The 19,809-nt window shown below is 45.2% G+C and overlaps 1 protein-coding gene across 3 annotated transcripts in view; it reads left to right on the plus strand.

Moving 5' to 3' along the window:
• The first annotated feature begins 12,573 nt into the window (after window positions 1-12,573).
• Window positions 12,574-19,809, plus strand: part of pitx1 (paired-like homeodomain 1) — a 43,179-nt gene continuing 35,943 nt past the window's right edge. Inside the window, exons 1-2 of one of the 3 annotated variants that reach the window (XM_078550926.1) lie at window positions 12,574-13,102; window positions 16,681-16,741. The gene's annotated coding sequence lies outside the window, so the exon portion shown is untranslated. Of the gene's footprint in view, window positions 13,103-13,199; window positions 13,321-14,064; window positions 14,207-16,680; window positions 16,742-19,809 lie in introns of those variants that run through there. The other 2 variants (XM_078550925.1, XM_078550927.1) reach the window with 2 other exon arrangements.

Raw genomic sequence — 19,809 nt, forward strand, 5'->3', positions numbered from 1 at the left:
ATTAAAGATTCCTTGTTCAAGCATAATATTGGTTAGATATGCAATAAAATTTTCTTGACACTACTCCATTATTTTAGTTACAGGGCATATGTTCAGTGCAAGGAAAAGCTCTCGCTATTCCATCCCAACATTATGCTTTAAACTAATTTTAGAAAAGCACCTTCTACTGCACCAATGCTAACTTTTAATTTCCTGTGTAATTTGCTGTTAATGAGATTTCATACAGAAAAATGAATAAGTTTATGCCATGCATCCATTGGGCAGAATTTCCCCAGGCTTTTGGAGATGGATTCGGGGGGTGTGCCGAGTGGGATAGTCTTGGAAAAGGTTGTTGGGCTCAGATCCTGTTTTATTGTGGCTTTCCTGGGAGTCCAGCAAGGAACCCACTTAGGCCTATATAAGTATGGAATTCCTCTTTGCCAACAGCACATGGGTTATATGTTGTGTCTGCAACCTGTCAGATTAGACAAGGTGAGTGCACATCTGGAACAGCACAAATGCCTGAGGCATCATGGCATTCAGGTGAGAGGTGGACTCCTCTATTTCCTGTGCAAGGGTCTGTACTGCCTTTAGAAATACTGACAGATGCACAGTCATTTTCATTACCACTCCGCAATTATCCATTTAATGCATGACCACTGAGACCATCAGCATCTGTGTCCATCTGAGCAAAGCCTGGAGTGTTCCACACCCCTGACAGGGAGTCTCCACTGCTCTCCCTGTCTCCAGCAACCACTCCTGCTCACATGTGATGTCGGCCTCAGTATGTACTACTGTGTCTAACCGAGAGGCTGGACGCACTGAAGTGTACCTGCGCTGGTGGAGTGTGTGCAAGAGTCATGTGATGGTGCATCCTCAGAGTACTGGTCCTTTTCTGAGGAATCTATGGGCTTCTCCCAAATCTCCTGCCCCAGCTCCAGCAAAACACCTGTGGAAAATGAAAGACATGAGTTAGTGCTGAACATGAGTGATAATAGGTAAAAGCAAAATACTGCGGATGCTAGAAATCTGAAACAAAAACAAAAATAGCTGGAAAAACTCAGCAGGTCTGACAGCATCTGTGGAGAGGAATACAATTAACTTTTCGAGTCCACATGACTCTTTATCAGAACTGGGTGATATAGGGTTGGAAATTGACTTTGTGCAGATCATAACAGTTAATATATTGGTGACATCAATTAAATATGAGTGACTCTGAAGTGCCAAGTAGTGTTGTGATATCTAATGCAATCACCAGTTCTCTGTGCCAGTATCATCTCTCCATCGACAACCACCTGTACAGGTGCCACCCTGCCAATCTCCAGAGCTTCCTCCTCCATCAATGTCAGGGTGGCGACGGCTGAAGCCCTAACCTGGTTCCCTGCCTTTCCCTGGAGCTGTGGGCTTTCTTCTCATGCAAGATTGTTGGGAATGTGGGGGGTTCATTGATTGTTGAGAATGGAAGGTAGACACTTGAGGACAATTCCTGTGAGGACTGGGAACAAGAAGACAAAAGGTTGAAGTGAGTGTGAGTGTTGTCTGTTGTGGTGGAGATTTGAGAAGGAAGTTGGAGAGATAGAAGCATATATGACAGCAACGTCTGCCAGTCAGAGGAGTGCTGTGGAGAAGATTGCCAGGGGGGATGCGAGTGTGATGGCTCCCAGCTGACAGCTGTAGGACATTCATCTTGCTGGACATCAGGGTGTCATTGAGACTTTTCCAGCACTGTATTTAGGTTCTCGTCACCATACTCCTGCTGCTCATACCTTAGCAATACGAAGCCATGCCTGGTTGGGGCAGCTGGCTGGTCTCCCTCTGCCATCTCCCCGTTCTCTCACTGCTTGAATCATAACCTCCAGGGATGAGTCCCTGAACCTTTCCGTGTCTGGCATCCATTCTGGAGCCCTTTCCTCACTCACAGTGGATTTATCCCTCCAAACACTGCTGTCATTGTAAGCCCTGCAGGGATGCCTTTAAATAGAGATTCCTCATTGTTGCTTTTGGCACCTTATTCCGCCCGCCTTCCAGGTTGGTCAGGGAACCCAGAGATGCACTGTTAATTGGTTTGCTCTGGGAAAGAAGAGCATTAGGATATGAAAATTGGATATTCACCTCCCTAGCCTGAAAATGGTCCCATCCTCCCGGCCGAACTAAGGAAGTAAGATTTCAACCATCAATTTGATACTATCTCACATTCATTTTATAGAGTACAGGCACCTTACAACCAGCAGAGAAAGGATACTTCTTTCCATTAACCTTAATTTAAACCCAAGTCCCAGGGATGAATGAACAACATGTTAATGTCAGGCCCCTCTCTGTGTTATATTTTTAATGGTGTATCTTAATTTGTGAATAATTGCATGCGCATGTCATAACTATTGTGAAACAATTTTGAATATTGTGGAATGTATCAATTATTCCCCCTATTGTTTTAATGTTTCACTAACATCCTTTAGGGAAGGAAATCTGTCGCCTTTATCTAGTCCGACCAACATATGACTCCAGATCTGCAGCAATGTGGTTGACTCTTAAATGCCCTCTAAAATGGCCTATCAACCCACTCAGTTGTATGAAACCACTAAGAAGTCAATAATAAGGAATGACACCAGACCGACCACCCAGCATCGACCTAGGCACCGGGAATGACAACAGCAAACTCAGTACCGTCGACCTGCAAAGTCCTCCTTACTCACATTGGGGCTAGTGCCAAAATTGGGAGAGCTGTCTCACAGACTAGTCAAGCACAGCCTGACATAGTCATACTCATGGAATCATATCTTACAGATAATGTCCCAGAAACCACCATCATCATCCCTGGGTATGTCCTGTCACAGCGGACAGACCTAGCAGAGGGAACGGAACAGTGGTATGCAGTTGGGAGGGAGTTGCCCTGGGAGTCCTCAACATCGCCTCCAGACCCCAAGAAGTCTCATGGCATCAGGTCAAAGATTGGAAGGAAACCTCCTGCTGATTACCACCTACCACACATCCTCAGCTGATGAATCAGTACTCCTCCATGTTGGACACCATTTGGAAGAACTAAGGGTGGCAAGGGTGCCGAATGAGCTCTGACTGGGGGACTTCAATGTCCGTCACCAAGAGTGATTTGGTAGCACCACCACAGACCGAGCTGGCCAAGTCCTAAAGGACATAGCTGCTAGACGGGTCTGCGGCAGGCAGTGAGGGAACCAACAAGAGGGAAAAACATACTTGATCTCATCCTCACCAACCTACCTGCCGCAGATGCATCTGTCCTTGACAGCATCAGTAGGAGTGAACACCGCATAGTTCTTGTGGAGACATAGTCTTGTCTTCACATTGAGGATGCCTCCACAGTGTTGTGTGGCACTACCATCGTGCTAAATGCGATAGATTTTGAACAGATCTAGCAACAGAAGACTGGGCAACCATGAGGTACTGTGGGCCATCAGCAACAGCAGAATTGTATTCAACCACAATCTGTAATCTCATGGCCCAGCATATCCCCCACTCGACCATTACCATCCAATCGAGGGATCAACCCTAGTTCAATGAAAAGTGCATGAGGGCATGCCAGGAGCAGCACCAGGAATACGTAAAAATGGGGTGTCAGCCTGGGGAAGCTACAACATAGGACTACTTGCATGCCAAACAGCATAAGCAGCAAGTGATAGGCAGAGCTCAGCAATTTCACAAACAACGTATCTGATCTAAGCTCTGCAGTCATGTCACATCCAGTCGTGAATGGTGGTGGACAATTAAATAACTCACTAGAGGAGGAGGCTCCACAAATATCCCCATCCTCAATGATGGGGGAGCCCAACACATCAGTGGAAAAGATAAGGCTGAAGCATTTGCAACAGTCCTCAGCCAGTAGTGCCAAGTGGATGACCCATCTCAGCCTCCTCCGGAGGTCCCCAGCATCACAGACGCCTATCTTCAGCCAATTTGATTCGTTCCACGTGATATCAAGAAACGGGTGGAGGCTCTGGATACTGCAAGGGCTATGGGCCCTGACAATATTCTGTAAATAGTACTGACGATTTGTGCTCCAGGACTTGCCGCGCCCCTAGCAAAGCTATTTCAGTACAGCTGCAGCAAAGGCATCTACCAGGCAATGTGGAAAATTGCTCAGGTATGCCCTGTACACAAAAAGCACGACAAATCCAACCTGGCCAATTACTGCCCCATCAGTCTACTCTCCATCATCAGTAAAGAGATGGAAGGGAGCATCAACAGTGCAATCAAGCGGGACTTGCGTAGCAATAACCTGCTCACTGACACCCAGTTTGGGTTCTGCCAGGATCACTCAGCTTCTGACCTCATTACAGCCTTGATTCAAACATGGACAAAACAGCTGAACTCCCGAGGTGAGGTGAGAGTGACTGCCCTTGACATCAAGGCAGCATTTGACCGAGTGTGGCATCAAGGAGCCCTAGCAAAACTGGAGCCAATGGGAATCGGGGAAAACTCTCACTAGTTCAAGTCACACCTAGTGCAAAGAAAGATGGGCCAGAATTTTGAGGGCTGCGGGTGGGTGCAGTCGGTGGGCCCAGGAGCAGCTGGGAAATGTCCACCACCTGCGATCAGCCCCCGATCGTGATTTCATGTGGTGGGTCAGTTAAGGCCCACCGAGCGTGAACGGCAGCTCCCCGATAGTCGGGAAGGGCTGGTCAGGGGTCTGTTGGCCGGCGGGTCCAATGGCAACCCAGCGGCCGTTTAAAACCGGCACAGTCAAGCCCTGGAAGGCTGCCGGCGACAAAGACATCTTTGGTGTTGTCAGCAAGCGGTTAAAAATTAGGGATACAAATGTGGCTGCAGAAGCCAGGCGGGAGGGCAGATCAGGTGGGCACTCAGCCCCCCGTTTTTTTGATGAGTGCCTTGCGGTCCTCCTGGAAGAGGTGGCTGCCAGGAGGGACACCCTTGTCCCCAGGGATGGAAGGAGGTGGCCACTGCAAAAAGAGCTTGAGAGAAGGTGGCAGTGCTGTTCAGCAGCCTTGATGTGGTGCGACACACTTGGGTCCATTGCTGCAAGAGGCTTAATGACCTGTTGTGCTCAGGAAGGACGAGTATCATGTTGGCATGGGTCAGTGTTGTGAAGTGTTAAGGTGTGGCTGTCCCCCATGGAGCTCAGGGCTGTTAGAGTCTGAGTGCCAATTGTCAATGATGCTGGAGCTGGCCAAGGGTGTGAGCCCTGGCTGCTTGGACTGAATGCCGCGACTCGGATGTGCCCTTCAAGGTGCCCCTCAGGTGGGGTTGGCCAGGCTGCAATGGCACAGCAGGTAGAGAGTGGACTAATCAATGCTCCTCTGTCTTTCAGGAGAAGATGGCCCAAGCAGCATTGAAAGTTCACGGACAGGCCCCCAAACCTCCTAATCCTAACAAGATACGAGCAGGACGCCCTTGAGCTGGAGCTCAACCAGCCGTGGGGAGGCTGGGGTGTCAGGCAAAAGTAAGAGCGCAGTGCACAGAGGTGGGAGTTTCGGATGGTGCAAACATTCTTGTGTAGTCTCGTTATTGATGGGAGCCTCAAAACTGGATTCCCCATTGATCATTGAACCACGATGATGCAGATCAGTGAAGGTGATCCAGATCCATTGTCTCACCAAGGTGCCTAGCATGCACAGTGACAGTGTGATGACCTAGACTAATGACATGTCGTTGTACTCCCTTAGGTTTGCCACTACGCGCCAAATCGCAGGATCCCAAAGAGCCGCCCTGCTGCCAGAGGACCGCCAGGCTCCAGGTGCACCTCACACCCCCTCTCTAAACCAGACACCAGCGCAGACACCACCATCTCGGAGGGTGTTAGATCTTCAGCTGGAATGTCGGTGCACAGCGGTGAGAGCACTTCACGCTTACTTGAGGTGCAGGTGGAAACAGAGAGTGCCCAGGGTGCCGGCAGTGGGAGGACTGTTGGAGACCAGGACGGTGCTTAGTCGAAGACAGATGCTGAGCCTCTGGAGTCGTCCATTAGACGGCAGATGTTGAATGCCCAGCGGGGTGTGTGGAGGATCTGGTGGAGATCCTTGAGGGTATGCATGCCATGGTCTCTGTTGTGGAGGAGCCCGTGCAGAGCATGAGCACAGTGGTGACATGCATGGCCGAGCGCACTGCCTCCTCCATGGAGAGAGTGGCAACTCTCTTGGAGAGGCAGCTCCAGGGACAGAATCAGGGATTCCTGGGGCTGTGCTCGGACCTGCAAGCCCTCACGCAGGTACTGACCTCAGGTGGCCAGTGCCAGTGTGGGGTATGGATGAGACACCAAGTATCCCAGCTAGGTGCCCGTCCATCAATGGTGAGCAGGGAGGTCCAGAGCGACCTCATGTTGGTGCACAAGCTGCCTGTTGTCTCTGTGGGCTCCTCTCAGGGGTCTCTGGATGATGGCAACAGCTCCTCTGCCCCTCTACCAGTGACCATGGCATCTGATGAAGCTGCAGCGATTGGGGAGATGCCAGCCATGGCACTGGCCGCTCCCTCCCAGGTGGGGCCAGCACAGGCTCCACTGGCCAGAGGACGACCACCAAGGCCATCAAGGCCAACAAGCAGAGTCTGCAGGCTGTCTCCAATGCCGGTGCCAGCGAGGGGGGAGCACCAAGGCGTAGCACTCGCAAACATAAGTTTAAGACACCATGAGCATGAGGGGAACTGATCATGGGTGATCTTCTGTTGTGCAATGTTTTGTTTAATTTAACTGGTCTGGGGTTGAAGACCAGAGAAGGTTCTGTTAATTTGTTTTGAATGTCAACATGAGATAAATTTTCTTTTGCCATAATGGCCTAAGTATGCTTCACCTTTTTTATTTAATGTGGTGCAGGGTATGCCAGTATGTAATGCTGGACGTGGGTGGCTCAAAACTTTATTGCACAGGAACTGAGTAGGCTTTGGGGTAAAGGGAAAGGTCACCTCAGACATCCAGGATGGAGGCAGCAGCCCGGGCATGAGGTGGTAGCGTTTATTTGGTAGCCTAGCTGAAGGAGAGTTGGATCAAGTCGCCCTGGTGTCCCTACCTCCCTGGTGGTTATAGAAGTCTTCCTCCACGCCCTCAGCATCCTCCTCACCATACACCTCTTCTGACTCACTACTGGATCCATCATCTGTGGCCTGTGCAGCTGCATCAAGATCCTCTCCCTCCAGTGGGTTCCCCCATACAAGTGCCAGATTGTGCAGCATGCAACCACCATCAGTGATGCCCGCTCTGGGAGGTATCATAGTGCCCCCTCTGAACAGTCCAGGCATCCGAAGCAAGTCTTCAGAAGACCTATGCTTCTCTCTATTACTGCCCTCGTGGAGGCGTGGCTCCTGTAATAACGCATGCACAGCCTCTATTCTTGGGTGGCAGAGAGGCGTCATGAGCCACCTTTTGAGGGGATAGCCCTTGTCACCCAGCAGCCATCCATCCAGTTGGGCTGGAGCACAGAAGAGCCTCGGCACCTGGGAGTGTCTCAGGATGTACGCGTCATGGGAGCTGCCTGGTTACCTTGCATACACTTGCAGAATCTGCATTCTATGGTCACACACTATCTGCACGTTCATAGAGTGGAATCCCTTCCTGTTGACAAAGGCACCCGGCTGACCCGCTGGCACCTTGATAACCACATGTGTGCAGTCTATTGCACCCTGGATGCAGGGGAACCCAGCAATCACTGAAAAGCCTCTGGTTCACTCAGCCTGGCTGGCCTCGTCCATACGGAAATGAATGAAAGTCAATAGCCACCTAAACAGATCTTCTGTCACCAGCTTGACGCAACTGTGGACAGCTGATTGGGAGACTCCACACAGACCCACCACTGACCTCTGGAAAGAACCGGAGGCATAGAAGTTGAGGGCCACTATGATCTTACAGAGAAACATCGAAAATAGGACCAGGAGTAGGCCATTCGGCCCTTCAAGCCTGTCCGCCATTCATTATGATCATGGCTGAACATCCAACTCAATAGCCTGCTCCCGCTTTCTCCCCATACCCTTTAACTCCTTTTGCCCCAAGAGCTATATCTAACTCCTTTTTGAAAACATACAATGTTTTGGCCTCAACTAATTTCTGTGGTAGCGAATTCTGCAGGCTCACCACTCTCTGGGTGAAGAAATTTCTCCTCATCTCAGTCCTTCAGAGCCACTGGTATGGGGTGTCCACCCACACAGTTGGAGCTGATCTCAGGGCTGATCATCTGACAGATAGAGGTCACTATCTCCCTTGAGAGATGGAGCTTCCTTCAGCATTGCACCTCGGACATATTGAGGTAGCTGCTTCGCCGCCTGTAAACCCTGGCAACAGGATAGTGACGTCTTCGGCAGCCCCTTCCACCTTGGACTTCCTGTTGACCTCGCAGGGCTTGGGCTTGCGCCTCTCCTCCCACAGGTCACTCACCTGGAAGCTGCATAGGTATACCTGGCCTCCTCTCCCTTCTGCCCCTCTCTTCCTCGGAGGAGGAGAGCACAAGACCACAGAGGATCACAATCCCCATTATCAGGGTAACAGAAGGCTGTCTGGTGCCTGGAAGGGTCCATACAGTCTGAATTCTCCGTGGTCCTTGGAGACACCAAGGAGTCCTGAAATGAAGCCTGGAAATGCTAACAACTAAGCCCCGAACAGGGATGAAACTGCCATATACCAATAAGCCACCAGCCGCAAACTATCTACCAAACTCCTCACTACTCATATTGGCAATGCTGCTGACCCTTTTTATCCCCGCCCGTAAATGAGGCTTTTGAAATTGTCGGCTGGCCGCCTGCTCGTTTTGCCTGACCAACGAGCGCAAAATCACATGGGCAAAGAAAAATCGGTGCCAATTGACTTTTTAAAGGCCTTAACTGGCCTCTTAATTAATGGCGGGCATGGCTCCAGCACCCGCGTGTGCCCGTCGAGCGAAATATCTCGCGAGTACACGATGGCATCAGGACACTCGGCCAACATCATCACACACTATTTTATGCTCGAGCCTGTCGGGCGTGAACCTGCATGCCAAGCGAAAAATTCTGCCCATGGTTGTGGCTGTTGGAGGTAAATCATCTCCGCTCCAAGACATCACTGCAGGAGTTCCTCAGGTTAGTGTCCCAGGCCCAAGTATCTTCATGGTTCGTCAATGACCTTCCTTCCACGATAAGGTCAGAAATAGGGGTGTTCGTTGATGATTGCACGATATTCAGCACCATTTGCGACTATCAGACATTGAAGCAGTTTGAAGCAGTCCATGTCCAAATGCAGCAAGACCTGGACAATATCCAGGCTTGGACTGACAAGTAGCAAGTTACTTTCGCACCACACAGGTACCAGGCAATGACCATCTCCAACAAGAGAGAATCCAATCATCACCTCTTGAATCTCCTACTATCAATGTCATGGGGATTAACATTGACCAGAAACTAAACTGGGCTAGCCTATAAATATTATGGTTACATGAGCAGGTCAGAGGCTAGGAATCCTGCAATGAGTATCTCACCTCCTGACTCCCCAAAGCCTGTCCACAATCTACAAGGCGCAAGTCAGGAGTGTGATGGAATACTCTACACTTGCCTGGATGGTGCAACTCCAACAACGCTTGAGAAACTTGACACCAGCCAGGACAAAGCTGCCCGCTTAATTGGCATCCCATCCCCAAACATTCATTCCTCCACCACCGACTCACAGTGGCAGCAGTGTGTACAAGATGCACTACAGGAGCTCACCAAGGCTCCTTAGACAGCACCTTCCAAACCCACGGCCAAGACAAGGGTAGCAGGCACATGGGAACACCACCACATGCAAGTTCCCCTCCAAACCACTCACCATCTTGATTTGGAAATATATCACCGTTCCTTCAGAGTTGCTGGGTCAAAATCTTGGAACTCCCTCCCTAACAGCACTATGGGTGTACCTACACCACATGGACAGCAGCAGTTCAAGAATGCAGCTCACCACCACCTTCTCAAGGGCAATTAGGGATAGGCAATAAATGTTGCCCTAGCCAGCAATGCCCAAATCCTGTGAATTAATTTTTAAAAATTCAGTTCCTTATAAATTAATGTGAACAAGTCACTGCCACCCTGTCTGTGATCCTGCTGTACAGGACATATTATGTGACTATACCATGGTGCACCATCCTTCCTCATTTTTCTCGACTGTTCTGTATGACCCCACCTTCCTCCTCCAACACCTCTCCTCCTTCATCCATCTGGGTATGACTGCCCTCACCTGGTTCCATTCTCATCTACCTGGTTGTAGCCAGAGAATCATTGCAATGGCTTCTCTTCTCTCTCTTACACCATTACTTCTGGAACCCCCCAAAGATCTATCCTTGGCTCACTCCTCTTTCTAATCTACATGCTGCCTCTCAGCAATATCATCAGGAAACAGGTCAAGATTCATGTGTAGTCTGACAACATCTGGGTCTACCTCTCCACCACCACCTTTGCTTTGTCACACTGCTAGTCTGACATTCAGTGTTGGATGAGTAGAAATTTCCTCCAATTAATATTGAGAAGACCAAAGTCATTGCCTTGGGTTCCACGAACAATCCTCACTCCATTGTATTCATTCCTCTACCTGAGTCTGAACTCAAGCATTCACAAACTTTGTGTTGTTTTTGACCCAAGATGAGCTTCCAACCACAGATTTGCTCCATCACCAACCTGCCTACTTTCACCTCCATAATATCACCCAACTCCTCCCTGTCTAAGCTCCTGAAACCCTCAACCATGCCTTTGTTACTCTAGTGTTGGCTATTTCAATGGTCTGCTAGCTGGCCATGCATCTTCTACGTTATATTAGCTTAAGCTCATCCAAAACTCTCCTGCCAATATCCTAACATGCACCAAGTCCTATTTAGCCATCACTCCTTTGCTCACTGACCTACATTGACTTCCAGTCTGCCATTGCGTTGATTTTAAGATTTTCGTCCTTGTTTTCATTGGCTTCACTCCTCCCTATTTCTGTAACCTCCTCCACCCCTACAACCCTCCAAGATCTCTGTACTCCTCCAATTCTGGTCTCTTGTGCATCCCTGATTTTAACTGCTCCATCAATGACAACCATATCTTCAGCTTCCTGGGCCCTTTGTAGCTCCCTTCCTAAACCTCCTTTGAAGTACTCCCTTTGGTCATCTGTCCTAATATCTAACTATGTAGTGATTGTTCTCATGTAGGGTAATGCAGGCAGCCAATTTACATTGCAAGTTCAGCTTGAGCAGAAAATCTTTTTGGGAGGTGATGTTGCTTCAAAGATATATGTGGATCAGGACACCATGAAATGTCTCCTACTCTTCTTCATACAGTGGCATGAGCAAGACCTCAGTTTAAACGTCTAATTGAAAGGTGGCACTCAAACCAGTGCAGCACTCCCTCAATACTCTACTGAAGTATCGGCCTGGATTATGTGTTCAAGCCTCTGGAGTGGAGCTTGAACCCAGGACCTTCTCGCTCAGAGGCAAACTGCTATCACTGAGCCAAGGCTGACACCTAACTAGTGCTCTGCACCACACAGTGTATTTAGATATACATTTCATATAATTACATTTATACTCAAACAAAGTAAAATGCTATAATTAATTTTAATGTTTGTATAGCATGAATATAGCCATATGGTTATACAGTAACAGAGAAAACTGTTTAGTGTGCAGCTCAGTCAACAACATAACTTCTGCAACAGACTGAAAAATTGCACTCTGATCACTTTGGAGAGTGAGGTTCTGTGTATGTTTTCACACGTGCACAGAGCTCCATTCTCTCCACTAGTACAATCTTAAATTTTTACGAACTCAAACAGAAATGTTCACTTCATAAAAACGAAATGCAGTGAACTTAGAAAATGTACTGGAGACCCAGTGGAATACTTGGGGCATATTGAAACCCACTTGCGTGACGTTGAAATTATATTTCGCTCAGTGTCAAACCCAAGCCCTGCTGTTGAGCGTCTTACACTACTTGGTCTCCACATTTTTGCAGTCCAGTTAGGATCTAATTCTAGAAGTAAATTGTCACTTTTACCGAGTTAAAACTGTTACATCAGTTGCAGCAAAACTACACGTTGAACTTGTTCAGTAGCTAATGGGATTTATTGTAAAATATTAAATTCACTAAGTACATATATTTATATAGCTGGCCAAAACAATAACAATGACGTAGTTAATGTTTATAACTAAAACTCAATTCACTGCTTTAAATATTATAACAGTGTACCTCACACAAGCCCACGGGGCAAACAGCAATAAACAATGCCAGGACTTGTGGGATGAATTTTACATCCAATGATGCGTCTCTTTCGCTGAGTTCCTTATTCCAGCGCGGCTGTTGGCTCAGTTGGAAGAGAAAGCGCCACCCCATTCGCCACCCCGTACCTCCAGATAGCGTCTCAATAACAGAGCCCGAGCAACAAGCTTACCGCAGCCTTCCCAAGGCGCTGTGTGGGGCAAGGTGAGGCTATTAGGAAAGGGATGAAAGTATAATTACTTGAAAGGTGCAAAGGATGCACTTTACTCTTGGGAATTTTTACATAAATAAATTAAGTTTCGCCAAACAGCTGCCAGGACTGAAATTGCACCCAAGCGCATCTTCTGCACCCCCCACCCCCCCTCCCAATAAATGAAAGCAGAGAAGTGATGTATCTAATCCACTTGTTTACAATATCATCTCCTGGAAGATTATAAAAGCAACACTTCAGTTTATATTTCAACACAAACAGACGAAAGGTACTTATTCACATAGGATCAAAGTGGCGAAGGTCCTAACTGCCGTAATTCCTATTTTAGGGGCTGGGAGGGAGTGCAGCCAAAACTCAGACTTTACCCAGCGATAGAGGGTGGCCGGCCCTTAAGGAAGCAGCTCCTTCGGTGTTTGCCAAACGTGTGAACTCTCTCTCGGTTCTAACCATTGCCGAGCACAGAAATCCGACAGACTCGCTCCCCCAATTACAAAAAAAAGACATCCAGCCCTCTTGCCTGAACTGTGCTGACTGCACACAGCCTGGTCCCAAGGGTGGGGAGGCCTGACGTCATATGTCAAGCACGGAGACAGCTGCCGACCCAGAGCTGCCGAACCAAACTCCGATTCCCGATTCAACACGAACCTCATGCTGCTGCGATACCGAGGGGCATGCGTTCGGCTGCTACTTTAATTAATGTGGAATAGCACGTATCCAGGATAGCAGAACTTCAACCAATGCAGATAAATGGTGAGTCCACGGCTTAGTCCTAAGCATGTGAGAGACAGAATGGGGAAATGAAACACGTGCTTTTGTTAAAAAAAAATGTTGCAATGTCTACCAAATGCAGATGAATCACTGCGTGAACCTGGAAAGGTTGCCAACATTTCAAACCCGATTCTTGCAAAGACTAGCTGGCACTCGGTGGGAATGTGAATAAAGGTCACGGTGAAAGCAGCGAGTCCGAGGTTTGATCCTTCACTGTTCGATTTTAATTCTCTTCCGCCCCTTTATAACTTCATGTGCTACTCTTTTCGAAAGTATTGTGTTCGCTGCCTGGAAGAATAGGCGTTAGGAAAGATTAATTTCTTGGTTGTAACTCTGAAGTTAGGTTAGGTAGGGCTGCTCGCCTGTGGGCTTTGGTCGGATATCACACCGTGTATAAATTACGTCGAAAGTCTGTAGTTTGTCAGGTCTGCGACGGGCACTCCAGAAAGTTCGAAAATGTACTTTCAGGGGGTTTACCTCATGGAGAAGAAGCAAACGCGGAATGTAAATCACTCTTTGCCTTGTTTTATTAATTCTTTTAAAAGGTTTATATTTATGTTCGGTTGTTCCCTACTTTACGGTATTTGTTTCAGACCAAAAGCATAACGTCCTGAAGCAATCCGGGGGGTCGGGGTGGGGGTGGAATCGAAGTGTTGGTGTCAGTCTGTAGGAGAGAGAAAGGTTTCTCCCTAACAGCAATATCTCTCTCACACACACGAACACACCAATTACAGGAGCTCAGAATGTACCTCGACTCAACCTGCGAAGCAATTGTCTTAGCGTGGTTCAACATGTTGCATGCCTGTAAATGTTTTTTTTGAAACATGCAAAATGTAAGATGTCAGTATAGGGTTAGAGCAGATTACAGACAGTTATAGATACGCACTTGGAAACAAAACAAAACGCGCGATCCTAATTATAACTGGGGAAAGGCCCAGCTCGAGAATAGGTTCTGTTTAAGTGACTGGAATGAGAGGCAGCCCAGTCCCAAGAATATACTCCGAGAGAGAAATGATATCTCTGTCAAAAACAAGAGGCGGTTCCCGCTTGTTCTTTAACCTAACCAAACGTTTCCTTGGTATTGAGGTAGCTAACCTTTGCTTATAGATTTTACCAATAATGTAGGCCGGGCGTGTGTGCGTAGAGCAGCCGTTATCACGGAGTATTTGTGACTGACTTCACTTTAAGTGGAAAGACATTTGGTTTGCAAGATTTGCGTCAAAATAGATGTTGAGTGATTTTCTTGTCGGCAAACCGAGTGCTCCAGGATTCACATTGAGATCTGAAAACGTTTTAAGGAATGTTTTTGACAATACTCTGTCATTCATTTTAGTTAAAGAATTCAGCGTTTTGCTGTGTTATAGAGCAACGCTCTCGAGATAGAGAGAACACCAAATAAAATCCAAAGCCCCGGTTAAAAGGTTGGCGATGAGGAGAGAATATTCCCTTTAATGTATTTAAAATTTGACCCTATGAAATATATATTTATGAATAATCGATTGCTGTATTATTTTAAATGCGTTACCTGCTGGATTCGCTGTGAGCGTAATTGCTTTTCATTTTAATGTGTTATTATTGAATTCACTTAAATATTTCGGCTTAAAGAAGCAAACATCCGACCTCCATCACATAGCGAAAATGGTAAAATCTCCCTCACAGACTTTTAAAAATACCCCTTTATTCAGATTTTTTTTTTAGTGAGCCGTCCAAAGGATTTCCATGAATGATAAATGTAAACGCACAGCACCTTACGAGCGACAACTTTCATGAAACATTGGCCCTACCTCGAAAAGTGTCTTAAAATAACCGTCAATAAATATATTAAACAACATGCAACGCGGGTAAACTAGCAATGGACAGCAATGCGATCTGATCAAACATTCCTGTAAAATGCTCCACGGCCAGTTCCCAAACACCAACTCTGTGACACCAGTGGAAAACGCCTGAGAGAAGGCCTCACCAATACAAGTACGGCTGTAAATAGAGTTCAGTTTTTCACCGTGAAAACCTAAGATCATTTCCAACGCGAGATACTGTTCTTTTTAAATAATTTATAACACAAACGGTTATTATATAAAGATGTATATATTGAAGTCTGATCAATAATGGTTATAGACTGAAATATTTGGATGGAAATAGGCGTGGGTTCATTTCCAAAACTTTAGCATTACCTAGAAACTGATATTTACAAATTAGCAGATGTCATCTCCCGACCTCTAATATTTTATAAATGTTGAGTTGCATGATTTTTGTAATGTTGGTCAATTATTTAACACATTTTTAAACGACGTTACACATTCAATATCCGAAGTATCGGGCACAAACAATCACGTGCGAGCCTTGACGGAATATCTTCTAAAAAAAAAGGTTTATCCACTCCGCCCAAATAAACAGTCAAGTTCTGGCTGAGAATAAGCTGGCCGCTGCCAGCAGTCTCGGTGCCTACTCAGGGATGAAAAGATTGGGGGGTGGTTGGGTGGAGGAATCGGTTATGAGGAAAATGCTGAAAGCTTTGCAGAGAGTTCTGTTTTGATCGTTGCATTCAGTTGAAACGATTTGTATCTGGAGTCACAAGAGGGCCAGTGGATTTGTGATGTTTCTGCTGTGGGGATAGATAAATACATTGGTGCTATCGCTGCTGTTTCTTGTTGGCATTGCGGGCGGGGGTGAATGGGGAAACAAGCGGATCTGTACAAATGAGTCAGCACAATCAAACAAGTAATGATATCGGTTGAAGGAAAGGATTTGCAACGCAAATTACCGATAACATTCGTTTAGTTCCTTGCGCGCCGGTCCGGTGTCTCGCCTGTCAATGGGAACTCGGGGGCAAATGTATAACGGTCAAATGGCTTGACTGCTCGATTTGCTAATTAACCATCGCATTTCATCTTAGGGAGCAAACTGTTTCGAATTTTTTTTTAAGTTTATGCCACAAAAGTTCAGGTAGGGAAAATACTTTGTCACTTTTGGAACAGAGTATAGGAGGGGAAGGACATCTTTGCAAACTCGTGCCGAGAACCAGCAAGTGATGGAGTGTGCAGTCGGTTTTAGATTTGTACGCGGAATGTTCCTAACAAATATTGTCACAGCTTCTTTTACCCGCCTGGAAAATAATAGACAGCATCATGCAATAATTACCCATTTTGCTTCTCGAAACGAAAAGCTGATCATATCCACCTAAAAAAAAGTTTACTTGGAGATTGTTTTTATTACGGCCGCCGAGTGCTCGCTTCCAAATCAAAAGTCATGTGTGCTAATTAAAATAAATACCAGCAATGACATACACGAGGCTACTGCAATAATTGGAGGAATTTACTGAAACAACGCCAAAAGCGCACTCTTATAATTACAGCAAATAATCATTGTGTTTGTCCCCTTAATTTACCATTTCTAAATAGTGAGTTGAACTGACTGAGGAAAGTGCTGATCCTACACAAGAGGCAATAATTACCCAGCATGTTAATAATTCTATACCTTTCTTTAAGGCGCCAAATGCTGATACTATTTCCAACAAATTTCTCCCGCCTATGTCTAATTATTTTGTTTGATTGCTTTAACAGAGGTCTAAATTCGGCACGAAACGGAATCACTAGAAGAGATTGCCTTTCTGCGCAGATTCAGGTAAGGGACGCTTCTTTTATTCGCCTGTCTGTATTTCTGCAGCGCGTGTGTCTCCGGAGTGGACATTCTTGATCGAGCTGCTTCGGAGCAAATGGAAAATCGGATCTGGATTGAGCGCTGTTTTAAAAAAAGAATGGGATTCTATGGAATTTAGTCAAGTCAATTGATCCCTTATAACCAGAGGCCAGAAAAAGGGGTTTCTGTTCAAACCATCCTCCTGAGTCGCTGTTATAGTTAATTAACTGCAGGTTAAATGAATTCTGCTTATTGGGATTTTTTTTGGTCTCATTTTGTTCAAGATCCCGATGACATGGTTAGTCTGTGAGTTACCTTCATCGTTTGCATAGCGTGTATTTTAAAGCGAGTTTTAGACATGTACGAGCAGCTTCATTTGAGACTGGACAGTTCATACTTGAAATTCAGAAGAATCGACCATTGGTTTCTCATCGGTTGTGTGTGTTTTGAAACCTGATGTTGAAGAGTAAACATAATTCTTTTTGAGTTTTTTTTAAATGCTTTTGCAATGAAAAGATCATGGACAGTAATCGCAGATAAAACAGTCGGCGGGTAACTCATGGTGTGTCATCCTCGTATAATAAAAGTTAACATTAACTTTGTCCAATTATCATTTTACAAAATAAAAATAAAAATAGTGACCAAATTAAACTATCAGAAATCACTGCCATTTCTATAATTCGAGTTGGTATTTATCAATAATCTTACTGGTATTCGGAATAAACACTAAGGTTAAAGATTGAAAACACTGTTAAAGTGCTGAACGGGCTCTGTCCGTAAGATTCATTATTTTTCTTTTTAAGAAGCAAATTACTTCATTTTGCTTTTGAACAATACAAAAAAGTGCTTTCTCAGACATCAAAACCTACAGAATAGAGGAATACATTTATAGTTGCACCCACTTGCCGATCCATACAGCGGTTGGAATCTAGATAACTAAGCTAAGCAGGTTGGAAATTGAAGTAGAAGAAAGATTAACACAGGAATTAACATTAAAAGGGGAGTTTTTCATTCATTGCAGTTACAAACAAGTAATACAGTCCACACAAAATAGCTATAGCCTCTGGTCTGTTATACACGCTAAAGCTTTCAAATAATGAAATGCATTCTTATGTTCAATGATAACCATCTTTACCATGCACATGTCACTATAGCTGCAGCTATAAAAATGCTTGAGGATCAAAGAAAACAAACCGAATATCTGGAGGAATATACTCTTCCAACTCACAAACAGAGAAATCCAATGAAGCTTCAATAAGCAAAAGTAAATTGCCTATTAGTAATTTCTAAAGACCACATTTTGACTAAAAAGCCTATCATTTACAATTGGCTAGAATTGTGTGACCAAGTTTATTAAATCAGTGTGATTTAGAATTATTTTTTAAAAATATATAAAATTGAAAAACTCTCCCCAACAATTGTGAAACATTCAAAATGCCTATATCTTATTGGTGTACATATCTTTTTTTTTGGATTATCTTTAACTCATGGACGTGTTTCCTAGTTTGTGTTAAATTCCAGTTTCATCTTTCATTTTACATTTTCGAATTACATTTTATTTCAATGTCTCACACTGTAAATCTGGAATCATTGCCACAGAAGGCTGTGGCAGCCAGGTCATTGAGTGTATTTAAGACCAAGATAGATAGGTTCTTGATTGGTAAGGGGATCAAAGGTTACGGGGAGAAGGCGGGAGAATGGGGTTGAGAAACTTAGCAGCCATGATTGAATGGCGGAGCAGACTTGATGGGCCGATTGGCCTCATTTCTGCTCCTATGTCTTATGGTCTTAAGTTAAAAAGGTGTCAAAGATCAGAATGCTATTTTCATGGATATTCCTTTCTTTTAGTCTTTTTTCTTGACATTCTGCCTTCTCAATTTAACAAAGGACTTCAAATGAACAAATATAGTACCAAAGATGTGGTTGCTCTGTAACAAGATTGCTTCCCACCAGCTCTTGCTAGTACTAAATATAATAATCCCCTGGTCTTGTTCATTGACAACAAAATGTACTAGATACAATTCAGTGGTTTCAGCTACCTAGCTATATGCCCTGTGCTCCCTTTCATTCCTTTCCCCCATTGTTTATGTTTTTTGAAGTGCAGCTTTTTTTTCAGATTTAACATGCAATAACTCACTTCAAATCACATGCTGCAGAGTTTATGTGAAGCTGGTATGTCATTAATGCATTTTGATGAAATGAGAAAGGAAATTCAGTTTCCTGAGCATGCTCGTCACCCTGGGGAGGGAATCTTGCCATCAGTGCATCTTCTAAAAAAATCAAGAATTATGGTTAGCTTCAACATCCATTTTGTTTTTTTCAGTTTGCCTACTTCTGTTTTATTAGCTTTGCTTAAGATGGAAGGGGGAACTAAGTAGGAGGGGTTATTGAGCTTAACAGTGTGAGATAACAGATTATCATCAGAAGACACTGTTGTCAAAGCAGGAATCTTCAGTTATGATATAATTTCAAATCTATATTGCCTTGTCACCTTCGCACTGTTGGATGCAATATTTCCTCCAAGCCAATTGAGACATGTAATCTCTTTCACTTTATTCAGTCAAAAAGAGATATATCAATGTGCTTATTGATATCTTTCAATCGCCCTTGTTACTATGGCTTAATGCTTTGAAACTATTGGTTTTAGGCAGTCAAGAAGCTGACATTTGGCGTAGAACTCCCCTGATGTGACACCAGGATGTTTTTCCCTGATAACATGATGGGTGAGAACTCTGGACAGTACTTCACTATTTGAAAAGTTACAGATTGAAAACCTATAGTGACACATTTAAGGGATCTCTATACAAAATGTTTGCCCCCAGGCCATAAACTTAAAGCATGAAACACAGTAATAAGGGGCAACTGAGGTTGCATTTATACTGACTTTTTGATGCTAAGTGGTTTTGGGTGGGTATCATTGTAAAAGTGTGGTTTAAAAGCAACCTCAGTTTCTACTAATTCAGTAAAGCCCTGAAGTACGAAGTCCCTATTAGGCTGCCTCACACCATTTTGAGTTCACAAACAGTACAGTATAAATTCAGTCTGCAAGGTAT

The sequence above is a fragment of the Cetorhinus maximus genome, chromosome 10, assembly GCF_964194155.1.
Source record: "Cetorhinus maximus chromosome 10, sCetMax3.hap1.1, whole genome shotgun sequence".
NCBI lineage: Eukaryota > Metazoa > Chordata > Chondrichthyes > Lamniformes > Cetorhinidae > Cetorhinus > Cetorhinus maximus.